Genomic DNA, 25320 nt, shown 5'->3' with positions numbered 1-25320 from the left:
TGACCACGTGGAAGTTCTCGGGGTTTCTTCACAATGTATTGATATATCTAAATAGAAAATAGTTTACCCATAGAAAATCCGGGAGGCGTTCTCTGTGGCAGACTACCCACACGTTGCGTTATATTCCATCAATCCAATCCACCTTTCGATTTATCCTTATCAATTTCGATCTTTCCTTATTTTTGATCATCCAAACTTAGCACTAGAGCATTGTTATTTATGAAAATCAGTGGTTCGGTCAGATACTTATTAGGATGTCAAATACTGTTGAGCAAGGAATCTATGAGACGTGCCCAAAGTAACACGTCGGAAGAAATCTGATAATCACTCTTATATTTAAAGTATATACTGTATATTACGTGACACGTGGACTAAAGGTTCTCCATTCCCACTAGTGTTTCTAAAGATTCGGACCATCTTTTGGACCAGAACCTCGTCCATTTATCTTTATTCACCATACTAAAGGCATTGTTTTTTTATGCTCAAAATTCACATTATTGGTAGCTTGGTAATTTTTGTTTCATTCTGAACAGATTGAAGCTTGGGTCATTTTATTTACGTAGACTAGTATCTGATTTATTTGTTGCAATCGCTAATTGATCAACATTGTTACGAAATATATAGCTTAGTTTTGACACGAATTTATCCAAGTCATACTTAATTTGATCCTATTAAACCTACAAACATACCTCGAGACTAAGTTGTCTGTGCTATGAAAATATTAGCAAAAATGAGGGCGTATTAGTGATTTTAAGTATAGCTGTTTACTAAGAAAAACCGGGAAACTTTATGTGGCCAGCACGTAAACAACGCGCGAACTTTCAAGATCAACTAGTAGTTTTATCTACTCAACCACTGGTGGGAGTCATACACATCCTCTTTAAAAACGTGATTCTGCTTTTATTTCAAGAAAGCAAAGTAATTGCGCGTTTCCCCTTTTCTAAAATTTTAAACGTAGGAAAGAGAAATATGAATTTAGTTACCATTACAGCGATAGTGAAATTTACGATTACGATAGGTCGAAGGTATTTCTAAATATCCATAATTTATTCTTAATCATCGTTGAATATTTGTAGTAGGTTAAATCAGATACTTGAACTTGTATAAAATGGCACCAAGTAAACCAAATATAATTTTGTTTGATCATTTCCGAATCAAAACGAAAATTGCTACAAAAGTTGTAATATTTTATAAAGTTCTTAATTTCACTGTAAAAGTATACCATTAGAACTTCAGAATAAAATTAAAAAATGTAAGTACGAAAATTCATTTGACTTGTCCAAAACTGAACAGCAGACATTTTTAGATATTAATTCACAAATTCGGATTTTTTAATTAAAAAACAGATCAATTACTTTGGTTAGTAGTTATTTGAAAAACGAATTCAACAGTGCTTATGTTGTTGTACATCATAAGAACTGTTGCATATTAGTCATTAATTAAACAACTCAATGAAAGCAAACTGAGCAAAGTAATTTCATTTATTTTCTGGGCATTCAAATAACTACAGATTCTAACTTGGTCCTCCTAACCTGGAATGTTCCTCATGGAATTAGCAGTTAAACTGACTAAATTCTTTTATTCACAATATTACATGTCCAGGAAATACATTACTACTACATCCAGGAATAAATGAATTGCTGATTAAATACAGAACCGTATTCTCAAAAGATAAAATTTTTGATTTCATCATACAATACTAATACAAAAGCACCACCAGTGCCTCTAAGAACATTAGAAAAGGCACCCTTGAAGAAAGCTCTTCCACCTTCACTCTTATATATCTTTCCCCAGCAGTCAATTGTGTTTTTGTACATTCTATCAGCCTTGGCTCTTCCACTTTGCATCATCATACGTCTACGTACTGTATCAAATGGATAGGAAATAATGCCAGCAACAGTTGTAACAGTCTGAGCAATCATCCAAGAAATAACAATAGGGGTCTTCTTTGGATCTGGTAGCATTCCCTTAGCGGTATCAAAGAAGCCAAAATAAGCAGCTCTATAAATAATAATACCCTGAACAGAAACATTAAATCCTCTATACAAGCCAGCAAGGCCATCATGCTTGAAGATTTTTACTAGACAGTTACCCAAACCTCTGAATTCACGCTCTGCACCCGCTTTTCCGATGTCTGCAGCAAGTCGAGTTCTTGCAAAGTCAAGGGGATATACGAAACAGAGGGATGTAGCACCGGCTGCTCCACCAGATGCCAAATTTCCTAAGAAGTAACGCCAGAACTGGGTTCTCTTATCTACGCCGCCCAGAAAAATTTGCTTATATTTATCTTTGAAAGCAAAATTGAGAGCTTGAGTTGGAAAATATCTGATGACATTGGCTAAGTTTCCTCTCCAGTAACTCAGAAAACCTTGTTCTCTAGGAATTCTGACAAAGCAATCAACCATGCCTAAGGAGGAAAAAAAATGTTCACATTAAATTAAGAAGTTAATTGACAATATAAGTCAAGTGTGAAAGTTAAAATTTAACTTAAATTAACCTGTTTTAACAAAAATATCTGGTCTATTCATTTGCATAAAGCCCATAATCTAGTTGTAAATTGGAGCTGTGAAGAATGGACAATTTAGTTTATTTTAACTGCAGTTTTTGATCAGATGAAAGTATGACAAATTTCAATCTGAATTTTTAAACTTGTGTTTCAATATTTAAACAGTACAAAATGGTATTTTTTAGGATATATATATATATATCCTAAAAAAATACCATTTTGTACTGTTTTGTACTTTAAAAATAATATATATATATTTTTTTTTTTAATTTAAAAATCAATGACCATGAATAAGATCACTCTTTAAACTTAATACTTCATGATCATGAAGTTTTAGAAGTTATAGGCAATCTTAGAACTGATCTTTACCTTTACACAATAGTTTAAAATTTATATTGTATATTCACAATCATACAAAGCTGTCTGTAGTTGGGTTAAAGTTTATACTTTTGGAACCTACTGAAAAACCAACCAAATGTTTTATTAAATTCAGAATGAAGTTTTTATGAAGAACTTACTTTTAAAATCTTAATAGTTTTAGAATAAAATGGTTATTGAAATTTCCCAAGATTCTGTATATGAAACCTTCAAATCTTTAAGATAAATTTATTTGTAGAATTTCGCCAGATGATAATTTATTTTAATCACAAAAGACAATATTATATAATATATATTATTATTTTAATCAAAAAAGACACAGAAAACAGCAGAATTGATTTGTTTAGAATTCTGGTTCCACCAACAAATTCTAAAAAAAATTAATATTTTGAAAATTAGTGAAAATAATGAAGCTTTTCTAAGTAGTCATATTTTCATCTTTTGCACAAGAACCTACATCAGCTTTTTAAGCTAACAGTTATAAAGTTTGAAGACCAATATAGACTTAAGTACAGGGCACTATGTACCTAACTACTTACTCTCAAACTAATATTGTTTTGAATATTAATCTGCCAAACCACCATATTCTAGAAATTTGTAATAAAACAAGCTTTTAGAACTATACTGTTAAACTTATAAACTTAAATAAATATTTGGGTACATAAATAGGTCACGTTTTCTGTATAGTCGACCCCCCTATAACATGGGTTCCTATAGTTCCGATTCCTACATCACGGCGAAAAAATTGCAACAGTACCCGTACAAACATGCTAAAAAACTATAATTTGGTAAAACGTCAATCGCCGACTCGTGTCGCGACAGGATTGCACAAACCATCGAGTTTAAACTAGCAGAGGACCTACCAAAAACCATTTATTATTTAACGTCCATAAAAAATATATTTATATTAACGATGTCTATATATAAATATATAACGATATTATCATTATATATTTATATAACAATAAGTTGAAACTTTGTTAAAGCCGTTAAGAACACGAAATAAATAAACATAATTCAAAAACCGCTCATTCAATTTTCGAATTATGTTTAAATATTTACCTAGACACCGAGTTCAGCATTACGTGCATACGTAATGCTGAACTCTGTCTTTATTTTTGTTATTATTAAAAGATAATTTCTGATTCAGTTTTCTGCCACAATTTTACATGTGTGTTCTTGGCCTTAGTGATCTGTTGGCTGTGCGCCATAGGATGGGAAACAAGAGCATCCAACTGAAATTCATTAAAAATAAAAATCAATTATGTTCAAACTGGAGAAAACTAAATTCGTTTAAAAAGTTTAGGTTAACAACTCAACTACCGAAATCTCTAATGGTTTTAAATCTTTCCTTAGAAGTTTGCCACTAAAAGGACTATAAATTAAAAAAAAAACAAAATTTTAAACCATTGAGAATGAATAAATTATACACTTACTATCTGGTAAGCCCAGTGTTGCTCAGGTAAAAATAAAAAAACAAACATTAAGATTAGCTAATTTTGTACCTCTAACCCTTCTATTATATAAACCAAATTCAACAATATAAAACTACAGAGGTTATCTTAGTTATCCAATCTTGCCAGTTTTCACCAGGTGCAAGAATCAGATTCTCCCTCTTGTGAAGCTAATTAGAGAATTTTTAGATGGGTCTAAAAAGTTAGATTTCCTTCAAAAACTACATCTAAAATAGAATGTTAGCAGTTCAGAGTAATCCTTAACACACTCCCCTGCAAGAGGAATTTCGAAAAATCCCTTTGTAGTGTACATTCTCATGACGTAACCTAAATGTACCAAATTTTAACTTTCAACTCCTAACCATTTGAGCTCTGCACTAAACTGTCATCAACCCATTTCTATTATATTAAAATTGGACTTTATGCAACAATCTTATATCTGTTAGTGTTAAATCTTTATGCTAATTAAAAGAAATTCACTATTTGGAATTTTTTTTGCCCTATGGGCAACAGTATTTAAAACCTGTCCTTAAACAATGTTAAAGCTTTAATATGAATTGGATGTATACTTTGATAATTCGAGTTTAAAAAGTACTCTCAGAATGAGTTAAGAGCCAAAAGGATAAAATGAATTGAAAACTAATTGGTTTTCTGATCAATAATTTCTGGTATTACTTTAAATGAAAATGGCAAAATTAGAATATGAAGGGTTCTATTAATATTGCATTTTTAAATTTTATACAAAGTAACGTCACTAAGACAACTGCCACCCACCAAAATGACAAATGAATCCCACTAAAATACACCACGAAGTTGATTTACGGTTATAGAGCCTGACTTAAATTGGCAGCTATGGACTTGTAGCAATCAATCTAAGTGCAATAGTATTATGAATGTGGTTCCTTTTCAGAGAATCTTCATTGATATTTTTAAGCTTTATAAATTTGGAATTCAACAATCTTAGAAATTTTAAAATTTAGAAGACACTTATTACAAAGTATTGGAAAAGCAAAATAGCACAAGTTTTTCCAATAAAACCACACTTAAAATTTTATGCTGCATTTAGAATTCTTACAGGTTTAAAACTTGAAATGACTAAATTATCTTGCAGTTTGTCTTTAAAAAATTCTGCTCAAACATACAAATCAATTTTTCATATGAAATTAAATGCAATTAAAATCTTAATACCAAAAAAACTAACCTTATTAAACTTTTAACCTATTAAAATTAGATAAACTTTAAACCTACACCGATTGTAAAACTTCAGATCATTTATAGCTATGATTCATAATCAAACTGAAATTAACTTTAGATTATAAAATTTGGTGTGTAGAGGGGTAAATACAGTTTTAGGAAAACTACTTTTGCACAAATATTGTATGGAAAAGTTTTAAAATCATATCCTATTTAAAAAGTAATGGTATGCTGAAATGTTTCGATACTATAATTTTAAGGAAGAAACGAAAAATTAAAACAAAAGTTGTAAGTTTTGTTCTAATTTTTGAATAATTGAAACAATTTTCTTATAAATGAAATTTATAAGAAAATTGTTTGACTAACTTTCCTATTAAAAAGGAGGAAAGTTAGTTAAACAATTTTCTTATAAATTTCATTTCAAATTTAATATCTTAAACTGCATATTCTAGCAAGATTCAAACTGTTATAAGAAGTTATCTTCAAACTGCAGTAATTTTTTTAAGGGGGCAAGTGACTCAATTCACCTTGAAATTTGGTCTTTACATGTGAGCTGCTAATCTTATCATAACAAAAACTGAAAGTGACCTACATGCAACTTAAATATTTCACTAATCTTTCAATGGAGAAATACTCATCCCAATTTCATTAATTCTAGTAAGATTGCGCAACCTGTTAGGGGAATCATGAATAAAAAGATACTAAATTATTGTTTAAAACCCTGCATATATTTTGTTTTAAGCATTTACCTTATAAATAACCGAATGATCCAATTCCTATTTTATATTAACAGTATTAAACAATTTTTTAAAAACATTTATCCTTTTAAGACATACTCCATTCAAAATGGCGGAGCCGGTGGCTGAGTTACTTCTTACCTTTGTACTGTTTGTCTGCAGAGATCTGTTTGGATGCATGCTGCACTTGCAAGAGCAACTTCACACGCTCTATTGGAGCTACTGCAGTTTTAGAAATAGCTGCGGCTATACCGCCAGCTAGGAAATCTTTCATAAACGAAATGGGATCGAAGCCGGACATCTTTCTATCGTTTCCTTCAACGGCAGAAATACAAAGGGAAGGTCACTGCGTCACTCGTCCGCATTAAATACTCAGGACAAATCGAATGCGAGATTAATATATAAACCTTTAACAAATATACAATTTTGTGTATATTTTAAATAATTATTGTTTACTTAAAATAATAAAGACAATTTTATATAATGTCTTAAGAAGAAAAATATAAAAGTTTTTTATTAAATATTTTCTTCCAATCGATGCTCAATACTATCGTTGCCTATACTATAGCTGACGTAGAAGCAGATAACGAGTATTACAAAATATTAAATTAAAAAAAGTATATCAGAAATTAAACAGTTAATAATGTTTTCATAAATGTATATTTTATTTATACATATCGAAACTGTTTACAATTTATAAGAATCTCGTGTTATTCAAAATAACATTATGTAAATAACATCATTGGAAAAATATTTTTTAAATACAGTATTTACTTAAATAATTAAATGAATAATTCTGAAAATTGGTTTTAAAATATTATTTAACACAGAACAGTATTTCAATATTAGTTACGTGGCTTTATCCTCTTTTTTGTTGGAGTAATTTGCATTTTACGTCAACGTGACGTCATTCTTTCTATTTTATGATTGTTTGACATAAAAGAATGACGTTATGATGACGTTGCGATATATGCTTTTCTAATAAGCAAATTGTGCTTTCGTAAACTGTAAACAGGTTAACATGACGTCACTACGTTCTATTAACGAAAAGTAACGACTTTTCGTTAATAGAACGTAGAATTTTCGTTATTTCTTTTAGCATTTTTACCAAATGATTTTCTTGTGGTTTTTTTTTAATTTTAATATCTGGAATATTTTCAAAAATCATTAAATAAATTTTATTTTATTTAAAATGAAGAACAAGATATAAATAAATACTTTATAACAGTAAATGATAAAATTAGATAAAGAACAATGCCCTTTAAGCATTGCTATACATTAGATACCCCAAAATTACGTAACATATCCTTGACCAACCCCCTTAATTATACTAAGGAATAATACACAGTACGGGGCATGAACGTCCACAGAAAATTTTCCAGGGGGTCAAATCTTGGAGACAAATAATTGCATCAATACATACTTATTTAATTGTTTGTTTTTTAATGAGTTTTTCACAAGTAGATTATAGATTACAATGGTGTATCAAAGCGTCCCATATCTCAATCACTTTTACGACGATAATTTGTAGAAATTTTACTCGATTTCAGGAAGGGGAAAATACCCTGTTTGCCCCTCTGCAAATGCCCACGGTACAGGGTACCGAACATTTCATTAATTTATTAATTACATATATAGGTATAACGTACAAAGCGGTGGCATAAACAGTACGATTCGCTATGCAACACTTCAGAAACAAAAATTAATTCTGTTCCCCAGGGTTCAGACCCTAGAATTATGTGACGCATTTGTAACATACGTAACGCATCGTAACGATTATCTACATACCCATCCACCCATATCTTTGTTACATAATTTATAACAGTCCCTTATAGTCAATGTATTCTGTTATTTTTTCAAATGACAAAAAATATCTGAAAGTAGCGAGAAAATCGTTTTAGACATTGGTATTTTTAGAGCAAACTTTCAAATATTTTTATTATTATTAATTAATTAACATGAAGTTTTCCAAATTATAGTAAATTGAAAGAAAACATTATAATTTTCTGAATGTAGCGAAATCAGGTTATAAATTGAGCTTATTATCGATGCTGATAGAGACCTACAGAATAAGCATTTTGTGGTACGGTTTGCCTTTTAAATAATGCGGCATTGTTGACTCGCTTGCATTATAATTAAGTTAATCAGCAATTTACCAGTATGAGATTATTGCTGATATAAAATACATAACAATCTGTATTAAATTATGCGACATTATTAACAGTCTCGTGATTTGGAATTTAATACTTCATTAAAATATGAAAAATATTACATATTTTGATAATCAGAATATTATAAAATGTTTAATATACATTGGTATATTACACATCTTTAGAGGATGTATCTTTATTCCATTACAGGATAAAGAAAATCCTTCAAATTTATAAACTTAAGATTCATAAACCAAATTTTATGTATTAACGAATGAAATTTATCCTAGTAAGCAAGAAAATAAATCCACTAAATTTATTTCGATAAAGAAAAAAAATCTTTAAAATTTATTTCCTCTCTACAATTATTATTATATCATTCAAACTGAATTAAAAACTGTGTCAATGAACAGTGGTGTAGCGAACATAACTGGCGCCCCCTCCAACTCCCACTCCAGAAACACATAATTTGTCTTGGAGGCCATTTGGGCGCCCCTCTGAGAGTGGCACCCGGTGCATGATACACCCCTTGCTTCCCTCGCTACGCCACTGTCAATAAACTTACCTGATTCCATCTTCGAAGAGTAATCCTAGATCTATTAGTTTAAAATTTAAATGGAGTTTGATAGGCCATTCAGAATCTACGAAGATCGGAGTAATGTGAGGATTCATATCAATTAACTGAATCGAGAATAATTTAAGAAAGGACTTTCGAACAAAAATTTCGATACATTTTCTGAGAAATTCCTTAATTTAGAATCAGATAAAAGAAAAAACTTTTTTTCGATGCTTCTTCGTCAGAACAACTCCATACCATTTCAGATGAAGGTCTCTTCTGAAATTTAATACCGCCTTTGTCTGGAAAATACATTGCTTATTAACATATATAGTCCTAAAGTTTTTCGTTTTTAGTTACTCCTTCTACGCATATGCATAAAGGGGAACAATCTGGGAGAAAGAAGGGTGTAGTTGATATTGAATACAAACGTTCGCAAATCAGGGACCTCCTGGTGAGAACAAGCTCGCTTCCTAAACAATAGTAAACCTAGCCGTTTACTATTGTTACACATTCCTTGAATTAACAGTTTACAAATATAAGATCAAGTTAGGTCTTATATTTGTGAGCTGGTGTCAATAAATGTATTCATACATAAATACAATATTTAACAATCGAAAAATTTTAACGTTTTTATTAAAATTTCACTAAAACTTTATACTTTTACTTTCCTGGCTCTGTTATATATAACAGAGGAAAAGTATTGCAGTCGGTCAAACAATGACCTCGACAAGAATTTTGGACCTTGGACAAGGACTTGGACCTTGAAACGTCGATGAAAAAAAAATTTGGGGGTTTGTATGTATGGATATTAGTATGTGGGGGCATGATTTTGTTTACTTTCTTTGAAGCTTAATAACTCCTGTGCTTTTTCTCGAAATTTTCTGAAATTTTGCAGGGAGGTTTGTGTATTAGAGGGATTTATGCTATTAAATTTTGGTGGTTAAAGGTCGAGGGGTGGGGAGATAGAGAGGTTGTTTGTCATATCTCGAGTGGGATCGGACTTAATGAAGATTTTACTGGTTATAGCATTTACAATTTGTTTTTTTTTTTTTTTTATTATAAAATTCATCTTTATCATCAACATTGAGCTTTTTGCTATTTTATAATAATTAAAAATATAAAAAGGTTTTTAAATAAAATAGCATAACAGATGGCGCCACACACGCAATTTTAAATGTTGCTGGGAAATTTAAGCAACTTGTTGCTGGAATTTTTAAATAGATTTAATGGACGGCCAGTTAGTCGAAGTAGTCAGCCGCTCTGTAGGACTCGAGATCGAATTCGGGCGAGCAACTCTCTAGGAATTTTTTATTGGAAGTCCCGGATGTGTGATATATTGGACCCATTCCTTATCACCAGATCGCCCCATTGTGTCTTGGCCGAGTCTACGACGGGTATGATTAATTAATTAAGAGCGTTCTCTTAGTGCCCGCATGATGAGAAAGAATCAAAACTGCAAAAGATAGGATTAATATAAAATTATTTTTTAAAATGTAATCTGAAATCAAGAAATAATTATTCAAAATTTCTAACTTTTTTAAAGATTTTTTTATATTATAGAATATATATATTACATTGTGTATAATGTATTAAAAATATTATTAAGTATTAAGTAGATTAATTCATTTATTTATTTTTTCAGATTATTTATTTAAATTTTAATATAATAAAATAGCATTAAAAAATATATTAAAATAGCATTAAAATTGTAAATTGTTATAAACAGTTTAGCAAATGAAGAATATCTGTGTTATTTTAAGGTTTTATTTGCTGACAACTTAATATTTTAACAAATAAAAATTTATGTTTGCAAATTTACAATTTTTACATAAATAAATTATGGTATAATTGGTTTAATTACTGCAAATAATTAAATTTTATGTATTAGTAGGACTACTTTATATACGTTGAAAAATACTTACGAATTTCTTTATCCGGTTATTTTCAATTCAAAGATGTGTACCTTCTTACAACGATGATTTGTCTTGCGTTTTTATATACTCATACATGAACATACACTTATATATATTTTTTCAAATGGATAATTGTAAGTCGTGATTAACGGAATAAATGCAATATCCCGTTAAAGCATTAGATTTCATTTAAAAAATCGCACAAAAAAAGAAAAAATCATTTTTTGCTGTAATGTAAAGAAGATAGCGTAACTAATGATATTAGAGGAGGCCCGAATTAGAACATGTAATCCTACATTCGCCGCTGTATCATTGTGATTATAACAAAAAAATCAAAACAGCAAAAATAAAAATAAAAAACTATAGTTTGCCGACTGCTATACTTTTTCATTATTATTCATNATAAAAATATACTCAAATTAAGGGAATTCTTAAAAGTCAATAACGAGCGATTATTTATCTTGAGATCATCACAATAACAGTCTGCAATTTTTAATCCTATGTTTAATTTATTTCATTTAAAATATATGCTCGTCACCTCAAACTAGTAGTGGCTTGCCCCCGTACATCAAACTTTTCCTTTAACGATAGAGTCGTGCCGATCATCTATTAACTGCTTTCAGGGTAACTTTTGAATTGAGTAACGCGATTTCCGGTGCAAACCGGAAGTTAATTTATAGTTAATCGGACCTTAAATGCCCCTAAGATTTCCACAACTGGTCTCGGATTTTATCTGTCTAATTCCTTTCACGAAATTAACGGACAGTGGAAATTTTTAGATCTACAATTTTTTCAAATTGCAGCCAAATTAAATTAAACTTTATAATAATAGATAATCATTGTAAACTTTTTCTCGGGTTATTTTATTTTACATTTTACGAAATACTCATTTAGAGATCATTCATGAATTACGTGCACAGTTTTTGAGCCACATTTGATCCCTCCTTCTCTGTTATGTACAATAATGTACTTTTTGAAATTCCTCCTTCCCTTAAACTTTACACGAAATTAACAGACAGTTCCTTACAGAAAAAATATGAGATTTAAAGTAAATCTCTATGTTTTCAACTACAAAATAATATATCATATAACTAAAATTTATAAATACGTTAATATTTTATAATTTAAAAATGTACAAAAACATTTTTGAAAAATTTATAGAAAAGTTGTAGCGACGTCCCAAAATATAGCAAAGATTCGGGAACCAAAAGAATATTATCATTCAATGAACAAGATTGATTAAGCATCCTGGTATATTTAAAACGTTTGGAGACTGATGAGTTGGTGTTGAATGGTATATATATTTAAGTAAAGGAGTAAATTAGGAATAAAAAATAATAAGTGGACTTAAACGAGTTTGAAATACTTAGAATGTGAATAAAATACTTGGTGATAGTCATCGTATTATGTGAAAGATCATGAGATTCATATTACCGCCGACCGAATTCTATTTAGCTGTTAATTTTTAATGAAGTAGAAAGTGAAATAAAATAAGTGAAAAAAAGTTGTTAGAAATTTTAAAAGAATAAAATAAAACTGGGCGATAAAAAAAGGTGGATAATCGCAATTAAATGAATTTAATAATAAGAAAAATTAACCGTGAAAATATTTAGCAAACTCATTTACCGTACGTCTTTTAATTTATATAAAAAGTGTTGTAAAATAAATATCATATTTTATTTATGTTTAGCTAATGCAAACTTAATCAATTAAATTATTTGGAATATTTTATTAGAAAATTTAATTTTTGTTGTAATGTAAGGATTTAGAGAGGACCGCGAATTAGAACGTGTAAATCTACATTCACCGCTGTATTTAACCACTGACGCTGTGGATGAAGAGTAAACTCTCAGATATTGTATATACAGAGTACCTGATAAATATCTGATGATTTTTTTTTTTATAAAATTGCACTCGTGTTTCATCACAAATTAATTTTATTGTCACAGAAAGATTCTCAATGGATAGGTTTTTTGTGTGGTTTTAGGCCTTTTCCTGCTCAGAGAGTACTGAAAGGCCAGCCAATGGAAAGGTTAAGATAATGTCTGTTTTATCTTGAAAATAATATTTACGAGGGTGGCTACTCCGAATTTTTAAACGTTGTTCTATTCTGGTTAGATGGGAACTCTCACCGATTGAGGATATTCTGGGAAATATCACGATTTGCGCAGTGAGCCTTCCCACTAATTCCCAACTCAAAAGCACAGTTTATAGAAAGTATGTCGTGAGTTGAAATGACGCCGAAACCCTCGTTATATGACCGCGACAGTCAGTTTTTATGAATACTTCTACTGTAATAACACGCTCCTGTACATACCAGAGTTAAGTTAGATTAAACAGATACCATTAAACCCCAGGAAGTTTGTAGCTAGAATGTACTAATTTAGCACCAATAGTGCTGACTTGCGGTAAAATTTGTAATAAAATAAAAACCGTCAGGTGTTTATGCATCATCCTGTACATTGTTTTTGTCACTTTCAAATCTTTTTTTTGTACTCATTTGATTTTTTCTTAATTTATTTATGAAGGTAAGGAGGACTCAGCCCCTGGGTCCTCCCTGGTTACGTTGCTGTTAATTGATGTATGTTTGTCTTAAATACCTAAAAGTTTGAATCGAGCATTTATTTTAAAAGTAAATACAGTATAAATATAAATACTAATTGATAACGGAAATTTAAAATAATAATTTTCTGCCATAATAAATTGAATTATGATATTAGAAGCGATAAGAATACATATTTAGATTTTATTTTATGTATGGAATTTTCCCACTATAAATGAAATTGAATTAAAAATTAATTTTTGTAATTATTCTTAAAATCAACTTTTTTATTAAGTAAAAAGAGAATAAAACATTTATAAAAATAAAAAAAATGCTTGAAATAATTAAAAATGCATTGTTTCACTAATATTTTAAATAAAAATATACTCAAATTAAGGGAATTCTTAAAAGTCAATAACGAGCGATTATTTATCTTGAGATCATCACAATAACAGTCTGCAATTTTTAATCCTATGTTTAATTTATTTCATTTAAAATATATGCTCGTCACCTCAAACTAGTAGTGGCTTGCCCCCGTACATCAAACTTTTCCTTTAACGATAGAGTCGTGCCGATCATCTATTAACTGCTTTCAGGGTAACTTTTGAATTGAGTAACGCGATTTCCGGTGCAAACCGGAAGTTAATTTATAGTTAATCGGACCTTAAATGCCCCTAAGATTTCCACAACTGGTCTCGGATTTTATCTGTCTAATTCCTTTCACGAAATTAACGGACAGTGGAAATTTTTAGATCTACAATTTTTTCAAATTGCAGCCAAATTAAATTAAACTTTATAATAATAGATAATCATTGTAAACTTTTTCTCGGGTTATTTTATTTTACATTTTACGAAATACTCATTTAGAGATCATTCATGAATTACGTGCACAGTTTTTGAGCCACATTTGATCCCTCCTTCTCTGTTATGTACAATAATGTACTTTTTGAAATTCCTCCTTCCCTTAAACTTTACACGAAATTAACAGACAGTTCCTTACAGAAAAAATATGAGATTTAAAGTAAATCTCTATGTTTTCAACTACAAAATAATATATCATATAACTAAAATTTATAAATACGTTAATATTTTATAATTTAAAAATGTACATAAACATTTTTGAAAAATTTATAGAAAAGTTGTAGCGACGTCCCAAAATATAGCAAAGATTCGGGAACTAAAAGAATATTATCATTCAATGAACTACAAGTGCAAATACAGTATGTATATGTATATATATATATATATATACATATATATAAAATCTAGATTCTGTCATGACTTTTATACAAGTTAGCTAACGATTTAGCAGTAAAATCGATGATCAAAGTTTCAAATTGGATGATATTTTTACAGAGTGAAGATTTTACTTTCCTCTAGAATATTACTTACCATAATCAATGACTTCGTAAATAATGATAGAACAATAAAATGAAACTGCTTGTGAAGCCATTTTATTAGCTGTATTAATTGTTTATATTACCTATTTTCATTTAATTCCAATATATAACAGGCGTATACTGAGAATTATATCCATTCGAATTACTATATAGACTACTATTGTCCAGACCTCAGAATGGAATAATGTTTTACAATTTTCGGTCTGAGAAAATATTAAATTAATCGCTAATTTTTAACACTACTGTGTATAAACTAGATATCTGAGACAGGCTACCACCTTGAGGACTCAGACTCGAGTCTGGATCGGGTTAAAAGTTTTAAGGGTTAAACTGACCAGATATATATGATGAGAATGGAATATCTCTATTTTCCGCGGCATCGGCATAGATCCGTAAGGGGGCAAAGATAATAAGTAAGAAAAATTTCTTACTGTCGAGTTTTGAATGACTATAAAAGTAAGGCATATCTGTTGTGTACAATATATTCATTTATACTCCTCATATTTGCAGTATGCTATAAAATAAAAATACATACAGTACATCTCTTGGTAGAGATCATTTGCCGGTTCAAAAATATTGGAGGGATATGTTCCTTATAGATCGATGTCCTCAGCCCTCAGAATGAAAAGAGTGTAAAAAGCGCTTAAATAATGAAATAAAAATTTTGAAACTCTTATAAAGAACCAAATTATAAGACAACCATTATCTAAAATGATATTAGTAATATCATTTTAGATAACGATTTTCTTATTCGAAAACGTTATTAGGAAAAATATAACTTAGGATAATTATTACTGATATATTCTTATTAAACATTATCAAGAAATTAATGTAATTCAATTACTCTCATACGTTTCTATTTTCTTTAGTATATTTTCACAAGACACTGTTTAGACGTTAAGATTTATAAACAATGCCAGAAAATTAAACTTGCTGCTATTTTGTAACAGTTCGGAAAATCTTTTAAGACATATTTCACATTTTCCGTGCAAACAAAACAGAAAATATTATACGACTTTCCTCTCATATAAATATGTTTATTCAGTAACAATATAGTGTAAATGACGTCAAAACTATGGTTTCTAAAAATTGCCAAACTTTTTTTGGTGACGCTAAAATAAGTTCACTAGCGTAGTGACCTCATTACGTTCATCCACTCAAAAATTTCTATTGTTACAATGACTTTTAACTGTTTAGTTTTAAATTTAAAAATTGAAATCATGTGCATAAAAAATAATCCAGAAATAAAGTCAAGAAATTTGAAATAAATTAGTCTATATATAAAAGTATAGGCCTATATGTAGACAGTCTTTAGCTATTAAGTAAAAATTGCAATATAGTAAAGTGCAGAGTTATTGTGAATGCCTAATAAAATCATACAAATTTCCTAAATGTTTTAAAGGTTGCAACAAATTGTTCAGTTACAAAAATATTTTATAGTTGCTTATTGCAGAAATAAAAAATTATACCTAAATTTCCTAGTCCATCAGTGACCGATGAATAAAACCTCTGAACAGTTAGTCGCAGATTTGAGCCTGACCAATATGCTGCCGTGGTGTTTCTTCACGTATCTAATACTTTGTTTGTTTAGTTAAGTTATAGCAACGCAACACTTGGGCGATCTGCTTAGGGCTAACACTTAAATAGAGAACAATTTCATTGGAGGTCTCTCAGAAGACATCTCTCCTCGGTGATGCGTTGTTATATTTCATTAAACTATATCAACCATAAATTTTCTATGTAATTATTTTCGATACAGGCCTACTGTAAATTCAACATAAAGTGATAACGACACCCTTTTACAATATATTTAATTTTTACTTTTTCGGTGTTATATATAACAGAGGTATGGCGATCGTTCAAAAAATGACCCCAAAACTTTTACATTTTTGTACTCAGGAGACCTTGAAACATCCAGAAATAAAAAAAAATTGGGATGTATGAATGTTAATGTTTGTGTGTAGGGGGAGCGGTTTTGTTCACCCATTTTAAAGTGTAATAACATCTACGGGACGCCTCGTAGCCAGCGTCCAACAATAAGTAGGCTTATTTTGAAGACTAATCTGAGGCCAAGTCCGACTAATTTACAACGAAAAATTCCCATAATCTTCGAGCCCTGATGGACCCGGGTTCATATCCGGGAGAGTAAATTATACTAACAATTCAAAGGTTAATACTTTACTGCTTCGGCTCCGATTCTACTACATTTAAATTATATAAATAAACCTAATTCTAAAGAATATTTACAAAATATTTGGAGAGAATTTTAATGCATGGTCAATTATTTAATTTTTTTCTCTTCTATATTCTTTGAGGATAGAAAAATAAAAAAAAAATTCTCGTCTGGCGTGGAGAAGATGCAGAGGAGTAAATTATTCCCCACAGAAGAAGAAGTAAAGCGTAATAACGTCTGTGCCTTTTGTCGAAAAATTCTGAAATTTACATGGATTTTTGGTATTAGAGGAATTGATGCTATTAAATTTTGGTGGTTGAAGGTTAAGAGGGCGGAGAGATAGAGTGAGTCGTGTGTCATATCTCGAGTACGGCGAGACTTAATGACGATTTTCCTCGTTATTAGCATTTATAATGTTTTTATTTTTTATTTTATAAAACTAACCGCTGTTTTAAAGTTAGGCTTTTTGTCATTTTATAAGAATTAATAATATAAAATTTTTTAAACATCATAACAGATGGCGCTACATGCAATTTTAAATGTTTTTTTAGTAGTTTTTATAAAAATTTTAATTTGTCATTTAAGTTTTAAATGTAGAGTGCATTGTACTGCAATGTACTAAAATATTAAAAAATTCTGGCAAATAAACATAATTTCAATTAATAAAAACAACACAAGAAAATTTAAAATATTTAAAAATTTTAAACACTACTATTTTATTACGATATTCCATTTATTTAAAATAAATACAAAAAATGTGGATAAAATTTTTATTTCATTTTAAACTTTGTCTAACTTTTATTAGTTTAAATACATATATTATATTAAATTCTTAATTTTCAATATCTCAAACAAATTTTTAAGCTTGTTTCACTATTGATTTAAAATTATATTCTCATAAAGAATGCAATGGGGGATGAGAAAAGTTTATAAAAATAAAAGATAGAATTAATATTATCTTTAGAAGTTATAAAAAACTTGCATTTTTTAAACAAAATTTAACTCAAATTTTCTTCTTTTTATTTATATGTTATTATTATTTATTATATTTTTCGAGTTCTCTAAATAAGCCTTTCCAGAAATGTTCTTTATTTTCTCAAAAGTTTTAGCATGGCTTCTGCTTGGCCTAGACTGTCAAGGCAGTGTGCGAGAAGCCTTTCAGAGTCAGCTTCCGCCCATTTTTGACTTTGTAATTTAAACAGTGCCGTTATTTTTCATAGGAACCGAGATTGGATTTGGCCCTAAATGAAGAGAGGGTCGGAGTTCATAATGACTATTCTATCGAATAGGCTACTACCAATTTCTTACACTTTCGTATCTTTTTATTTAGCTAACACATATCAGAAACAAGATATAATGGAGTGTTTATGTCTACACCAGAGATGTAGTCGTAAATTAAAAAGTGCCAGGGCCCTAACCGGCACCCCGAGTTTAAATTACCACTATCTAGGGAGGCGTCACCGTCTATAAAGTTTTGTATGGACAAAGCGCAATTTTGTAGTTTAATATCCATAAAATATAAGGTTACCATACGTCCGTATTTAGTACGTACAGTCCGTACTTTAAAAGCTCTGCCCGTCCGTATCGTACTTAGAAAAAATAACAAAATGTCCATATTTTTTAACTGACCCAAAAGCTAATAGTTAAATCATAACCATTTTGATTTAAATCTGACAAAAGGTACTAAATTTTTGATAATTATTATTGTATTTGTTGGCTAGGTAGAAACATTGTATAAGCAAATGTTGCTTAGAGAACATGTGCACATTCATTATAATGGGTTTTTTAATTCGATAGTACTTGTCTAAGTGATAAAATAGTTTTCTTATATTTAAAATTACATTCTTTGCTCCAAAGGAAAGTGTAAATTGAAACTTTATATTATATGTCTACATTTACTAGATTGAAAAATATGTATAAATTCATTTTATTTTGCCTTGCTGTCTGAGTACTTTAAATTAAATGATAATCTGTACGTATTTTGCTTTCAACTGTTATATAAATCTATAAAACGGCTTAAATGCACCAGAAATTACATATATTGGTAACCAGAACAAATACTGAGCAGGAAGTAATTTTTAAGTTTTTTCGACAAAGATACATAGTCTAAAATCCAACCTAATGTTTATAAAGTACAAGGGCTTTACTCTGGCACTACTACAACGCTACTGTACAGTACATCTTCCCCCCGGCGCAAATTTCGCTTTTTATAGCACTTATGAGCTTATTCTGGATAGGCTACATCATATAAGCTCACATAATATATTTTCATTAAAGAAGAAAAGATTGAATTGCAAAATACAATCAATTCAATATAATTATTTAGAGTAACCTGAAACTATGATAAATCTCAGAGAGTAGTTTATAATATTCATAAAAACTGTTTAATTTTTTCTCTTTTATTAGTTGTCAAAACGATTGGAAGTTTTTTTTATACAGATAAAATTTATAGTTTATTTTGTTAAAATGACTCACTAATGTTAATGAGGCTAACAATATTCGATGATTTTTTCTACGAACAAAAATCTATTATTAATGCAAATAAATTGTTTTGTAATAAAATATTACATAAGAGGAAGTATATCATCATAATTTTGAATTGATTAACAATCATATTTAAATAAAATATATTGGAAATCATTAATCGTTAAAACACTTCCTGAAAATATCAAGCATTCGAAATAACAGGAATACTTCAGATATTTCAGCAATCCACAATTCGATGGAATGATGGAATAAGCCAACTCAACACGTGGGCGATCCTCCAAGGAGGAGTGTTTCCTGGAGGACTTTTTATGTAAAATTGGCTCCTATTTAAGTGTTACATGTAGAGAAAACCCGGAAAACATCAAATGATCAGCCCGTTGATCAAGTACGAATTCGCGACCAAACTAGTATTGTACTAGTTTGACTGTACTAGTATTCAATAGTTTTTATACAGTCGGCCACTGGTGGGCAGAAGTATAGAACAAACGTAGATAATATATTTCATAATTCTTTAATACTAAATAAAAACTATTTAATGTTTAAAAATTTTAAAAATAAAATATATCATTGATAAATTATCTTATTAATATATAACAGAAAATATTCAGTAATTAGTAGTAACAACCCACCAGAAATTTTTTTGGACGATCCGTTCAGGACATGTTAGACCCCTTCTCTTACCATCCAATCGCCCTGATTGTGGCTTAGCCAAACCCATAACGGGAATGATTGAAAAAGATCTTTCTGTGCTCTCGGGATGAAAAGAGTCAAAAAAAAATAACGACAGAAAAGTAGTAAACACCGAAATAAATTAACAGTAATAATAAATAAAGCGAATAATTATTAACCGAAAAACTTATAAAACAATTCAAAAAGTTTAAAGTTTATCTTAAAATTTAAGCGGTAAAAAGTAAAGAATGTATAAAATTAAATAAAGTGTTTTCAAAATGTAACAGGAAGTAGTTTAATGGGAAAGGCAGTTCACGAACCCAATTGGAACTGATTCAGATATTTTTCAATTCGTTTCGTTACCCAGTTTTGTTCCAACTAACATTTTCTTTTCATTTTTTTAATTTTTATAATAATGCTTAATTTAATACAGTTTTTTCTATTTTTTTAACTGTTGATTTTATTCTAACTACATTTTGTTTAGTAAATTTTAAAGCAGCAGAGTTTCTACAATATTTAGAGAAAATGATTTCTTTCAGCTTATATAAATTAAATATATGTTGTTATTATGATAATATGTATTTTCTTATTATTAAAGAATTTAAACGAATAAAATTGCATGATAAATATAAGAAATAAAGACGAATGAATTCGATTACAAGCTTACAGGACTGGGTGGTGTGGTTTAAGGCCGGACATATCTAGGAGAGACCACTCTCCAAAAACTTCCCGGGGTTTTTCGACCGCCAGAATTCGAACCCAGATCCTCAGAGAGTAAGTTGACACTTTAACTGCCTCTACAGTCCAACCGTCTATTTTTTACATCAGAAATAATTTTTTACCAATAACCCAATAAACTAAAAAAAATTTAAACATGAAACAGTCAGAAGTAATTAAATTAGAATTATTGTGTAAAAATATGATAATTAAATATAAATTATAATATAAGAAAAATGTAATAATTATATCGTTCGACGTAGTGTAGTGCCTTATTAAATTACATACTATATGCATTTTTGACAGTTTCAAGCACTTCACTCTATCTTAATTTTGAATAAGACTATTTCATCTTCTATTAATTCTTTAATTATTGTTATAAATAAAACAATGAGTCGTATGAATATGATTAGGCTAGATATTATTATATCTAATATTTATAAATATTCAAATTTAGTAATGTTCTTTAAGGACATTTATGAATGAAGAAATAAATGTAAAACTTGTTGCCATCTTGCAAAGTAAGTGTAAAACTTGTTGCTTAATACCATCCCATAATCCTTTTCAAAATTAACGTTGTAAAAATAAACGTCTTCACAGATCTGGATCGTTGCCTAAATCTGTATTACAACGGAATGCTTCCGTCCCTGACATTTCCAAGCCTATTTTGGGTAGTGAGAGTGTACGCTAATTTCGGATAAACTAACCCACTTCCAATTTATAATTCTCAATTTTTTTAAATAAAATTAATTATTCTAACCTGTTGGTTTCTTTAGATTAACTTACGATTTTATTCCCATCACGATCGATATTGCGATGCACGTTGTGAATTAAATTTTAGTTATTTTTAAGATGATTTATATTCACAGTCTCTGTAAGAATTAAGTAATGTTTTTGAAAATATTTTCAATGATTTTACTTTTTATTAAATAATAAATTATCAATTCAACTTTGGCATTAATTTTTTTTCATTGAGAATTTGAATTATTGAGAATTTGACAATATTGAGAATTTGAATTATGCTATTAAGATTATCGAAAAATGTAAATTTATTTTTATTAAAAAAATATTAAGGATTACAAGTGCTTTATTGAGTGTTTAAATTAATCTTCAGTGTTCAAACATGTAATAACTAAAAACTCAAAGAACAATTTGTTGAACTTTTGTTCCTTAATATTAATATCTCAAGTTGCATTATCGTAACAGTAAGAAATTAAATAGTCTAATATATCTTAGTATTGAAGATGGCTTCTTTAATGTGTGTTTGTGTGAGTGTACATAATAATTCGTAATATTTAAAATTTCGTTAGAAATAATTATTAATCACAAAGAAGAAAATTTAAATTATTTATTTTGGTCCAGTCATATATATTGACATGACTAGATTTTTAAATAACATCCATCTAATAATTGATGATTCTATCAAATGGACAGCAAACTCTGTGGATTCCCACTCCACACCCCTAAAGCTCTAATCATCCCGATTATTTCGTCACATTAATCTGTTTTAGTATATATATATATATATTTATATCTAAAATGTTCTGCACTAAACTAAGCTGAGAGTTCATCAGAAGATAAAGGCTTTAATTTCGTCGTATAATACTAATACAAGAGCACCACCCGTGCCTCTAAGAACATTAGAAAAGGCACCCTTGAAGAAAGCTGTTCCACCTTCACTCTTATATATCTTTCCCCAGCAGTCGATTGTGTTTTTGTACATTCTATCCTCTTTGGCTCTTCCACTTTGCATCATCATACGTCTACGTACTGTATCAAATGGATAGGAAATAATTCCGGCAACAGTTGTTACAGTCTGAGCAATCATCCAAGAAATAACAAAAGGAGTGTTCTTTGGATTCGGGAGCATACCTTTAGCGGTATCAAAGAAGCCAAAATAAGCTGCTCGATAAATAATAATACCCTGAACGGAAACATTGAATCCTCTATACAGACCAACAAGGCCATCATGCTTGAAGATTTTTACTAGACAGTTACCCAAACCTGAGAATTCACGCTCTGCACCTGCTTTTCCGATGTCTGCAGCAAGTCGAGTTCTTGCAAAGTCAAGGGGATATACGAAACAGAGGGATGTAGCACCGGCTGCTCCACCAGATGCCAAATTTCCTAAGAAGTAACGCCAGAACTGGGTTCTCTTATCTACGCCACCCAGAAAAATTTGCTTATATTTATCTTTGAAAGCAAAATTGAGAGCTTGAGTTGGAAAATATCTGATAACATTGGCTAAATTTCCTCTCCAATAACTCAGAAAACCTTGCTCTTTGGGAATTCGGACAAAACAATCGACCAGACCTGAAAAGAAGAACGATCTGTTATATTTACCAAGCTGTAAATAAATTTAAATATTGCCGAACTTATTTTTAAGAGCTTGGTAAAATAAAAGCTGTTTATAAAAGATCGGTAAAAACAGTTCTTTCTCCAATGAATCTCTTCATAATTTCAGATTTTTCAGCAGAATTAATTGTTTTTGATTCTTGTTTTTCAAAGAAAATCTTAAGTTCACACGTTCCATAAATTGCTTCAATGGTTTATTTATTGTATATGCTGGACTGTTGGTTGATGAAACATCAAATTAGACAATTAGTAGCAATATCTTTTTTATATTAACCTAACTCGTGTTTGGAACGTAATAATAAGTTTTAAAAATACATGATAAATATTAATTAATTTCTTGTAGCATAAAAATAACTTTTAAATCTACATTTAGTAATTTTATAATTCAAAAGAGGGCTCTCATCTATCTCTGATATAAATTTATCAGTATAGCCTATAAATGATGCATTGAGAGAAAAAAAACAGGTTTTATTTTATACAAGTTTTAATAAATTATTTTTCACTTACAAAATAAATTAGAAAATCTCAAAAACAATATTATAATTGCTTAATTTAAAAATCAACGTTATATATATATATACACTTATGTATTTAGAAATATAAAAGATATATCATTTTTTTCGTTTAATATTTTAAAAAAATCAAGACATTGCTTACCTTTATACTGTTTATCCGGTGAAATTTGCTTAGAAGCATGTTGAACCTGAAGTAATAATTTTACTCTTTCAATAGGAGCTACTGCAGTTTTAGATATAGCTGCAGCGATACCTCCAGCGATGAAATCTTTCAAGAAGGAAATTACATCGACCGGCATCTTTATTTAATTCGGTGTGTGCGGTACCTTCCACAAAGTTCAACTGTGCTTTTGAATATCACTTAGAGACTAAATACGGCATCGCCCACAGTTCCGTGCGCTATTCTAAATATACATTAATCACTAGCAGAAAGGAGAACAAATTTTACGAACTTAATTTTCTCACTTTTTATATATCATTTAATGATATTCCAGGAACTTCCTCGATCATATTTCTCATTTTTAAACTTTTACATTAATTTTAATTATGATGCTTACAATACAATTATACAACATTTTCTTTTTTCCAAATTGGTAATGATGATTTCGGTTATATTTATAAGTTATGTTTATTTGAAATTATTTAGAAAATTGTTTGATATATTATTCTGTTGAAATATTTATCTAAAATATATCGATTCTTTATACAATTTATGTAAAATAAAATTTATTTAACATAAGCCATGTAAATAATCGATTTACGTAACTTTTTTGAGCATCGGTATTAAATGTTATTATTTTGTTGCTTTCCTTTTAATTGTTTTGAATTATTTTAGAAACTAAAGTGTCGATGAATGATATCCTCCATATTATTAATGAGAAGTAACTTCACGTATCATACAGTATCCTATATTACGTAAGTTTATGTTCTGTTTTTAATATGTTAACGTCAAGAATGAATCGCGTATTTACAGTTACTTAATTCCTTCCTGATAATTCTAGCATACATATATATAACTCAATATGCAAGAATCGATTTAATACGTAAAATAATGTAACTTGTCTAACAGTAGCCTAATCTTTTTCAACTTTGAAGATTTTTTTCTTAAAATGCACCCTTCAACAATAGACACTTTCTTCTTTCATACGTTAAATGCTTTCTGGAAACCATCTTTCAAACGCAAAATGTAGTCGTTATGGTTAGATCATCCTGGAGTTGAAATGCTTCTTTTTTTGAACTTTATAAACAGAAAGCACTTATACAAGAATCAAATCCGTCGAATAAAAAGAGGATGGCAAATGTTTCGAACCAATTTTTCTGATTTTTCTGATAAAGACGGTCACGGTCCAGTAGACTACATATTACAGTAGAGCATCGATTGTCCGACTCAATTGGGGACTCAGGTTGGTCGGATAACTGGAAAAATCGGATAACCAAAAAGAATGAAAAAAAAATACATTATTAGTATAGTATATTAGTATATCCCATGTAATTAGTATATTAGTATATCGCTATTAACCAACTTTGCGTTGAATTTTCATCGATGTTAAACCTAACAAATTCTTTAAAAA

At 29.4% G+C, this 25320-nt stretch overlaps 1 pseudogene; it reads right to left on the bottom strand.

Moving 5' to 3' along the window:
• Nucleotides 1–1463: 1463 nt before the first annotated feature.
• On the bottom strand, nt 1464–24103 carry LOC111623259 (annotated as a pseudogene).
• Between the last annotated feature and the right edge of the window lie 1217 nt (nt 24104–25320).

Source organism: Centruroides sculpturatus, unplaced genomic scaffold (assembly GCF_000671375.1).
Source record: "Centruroides sculpturatus isolate CEXI.00-Female unplaced genomic scaffold, Cexi_2.0 scaffold262, whole genome shotgun sequence".
NCBI classification, from domain to species: domain Eukaryota; kingdom Metazoa; phylum Arthropoda; class Arachnida; order Scorpiones; family Buthidae; genus Centruroides; species Centruroides sculpturatus.
Note: the sequence above shows the minus strand (reverse complement) of the source record. Positions and strands in the feature narration are given on the sequence as shown.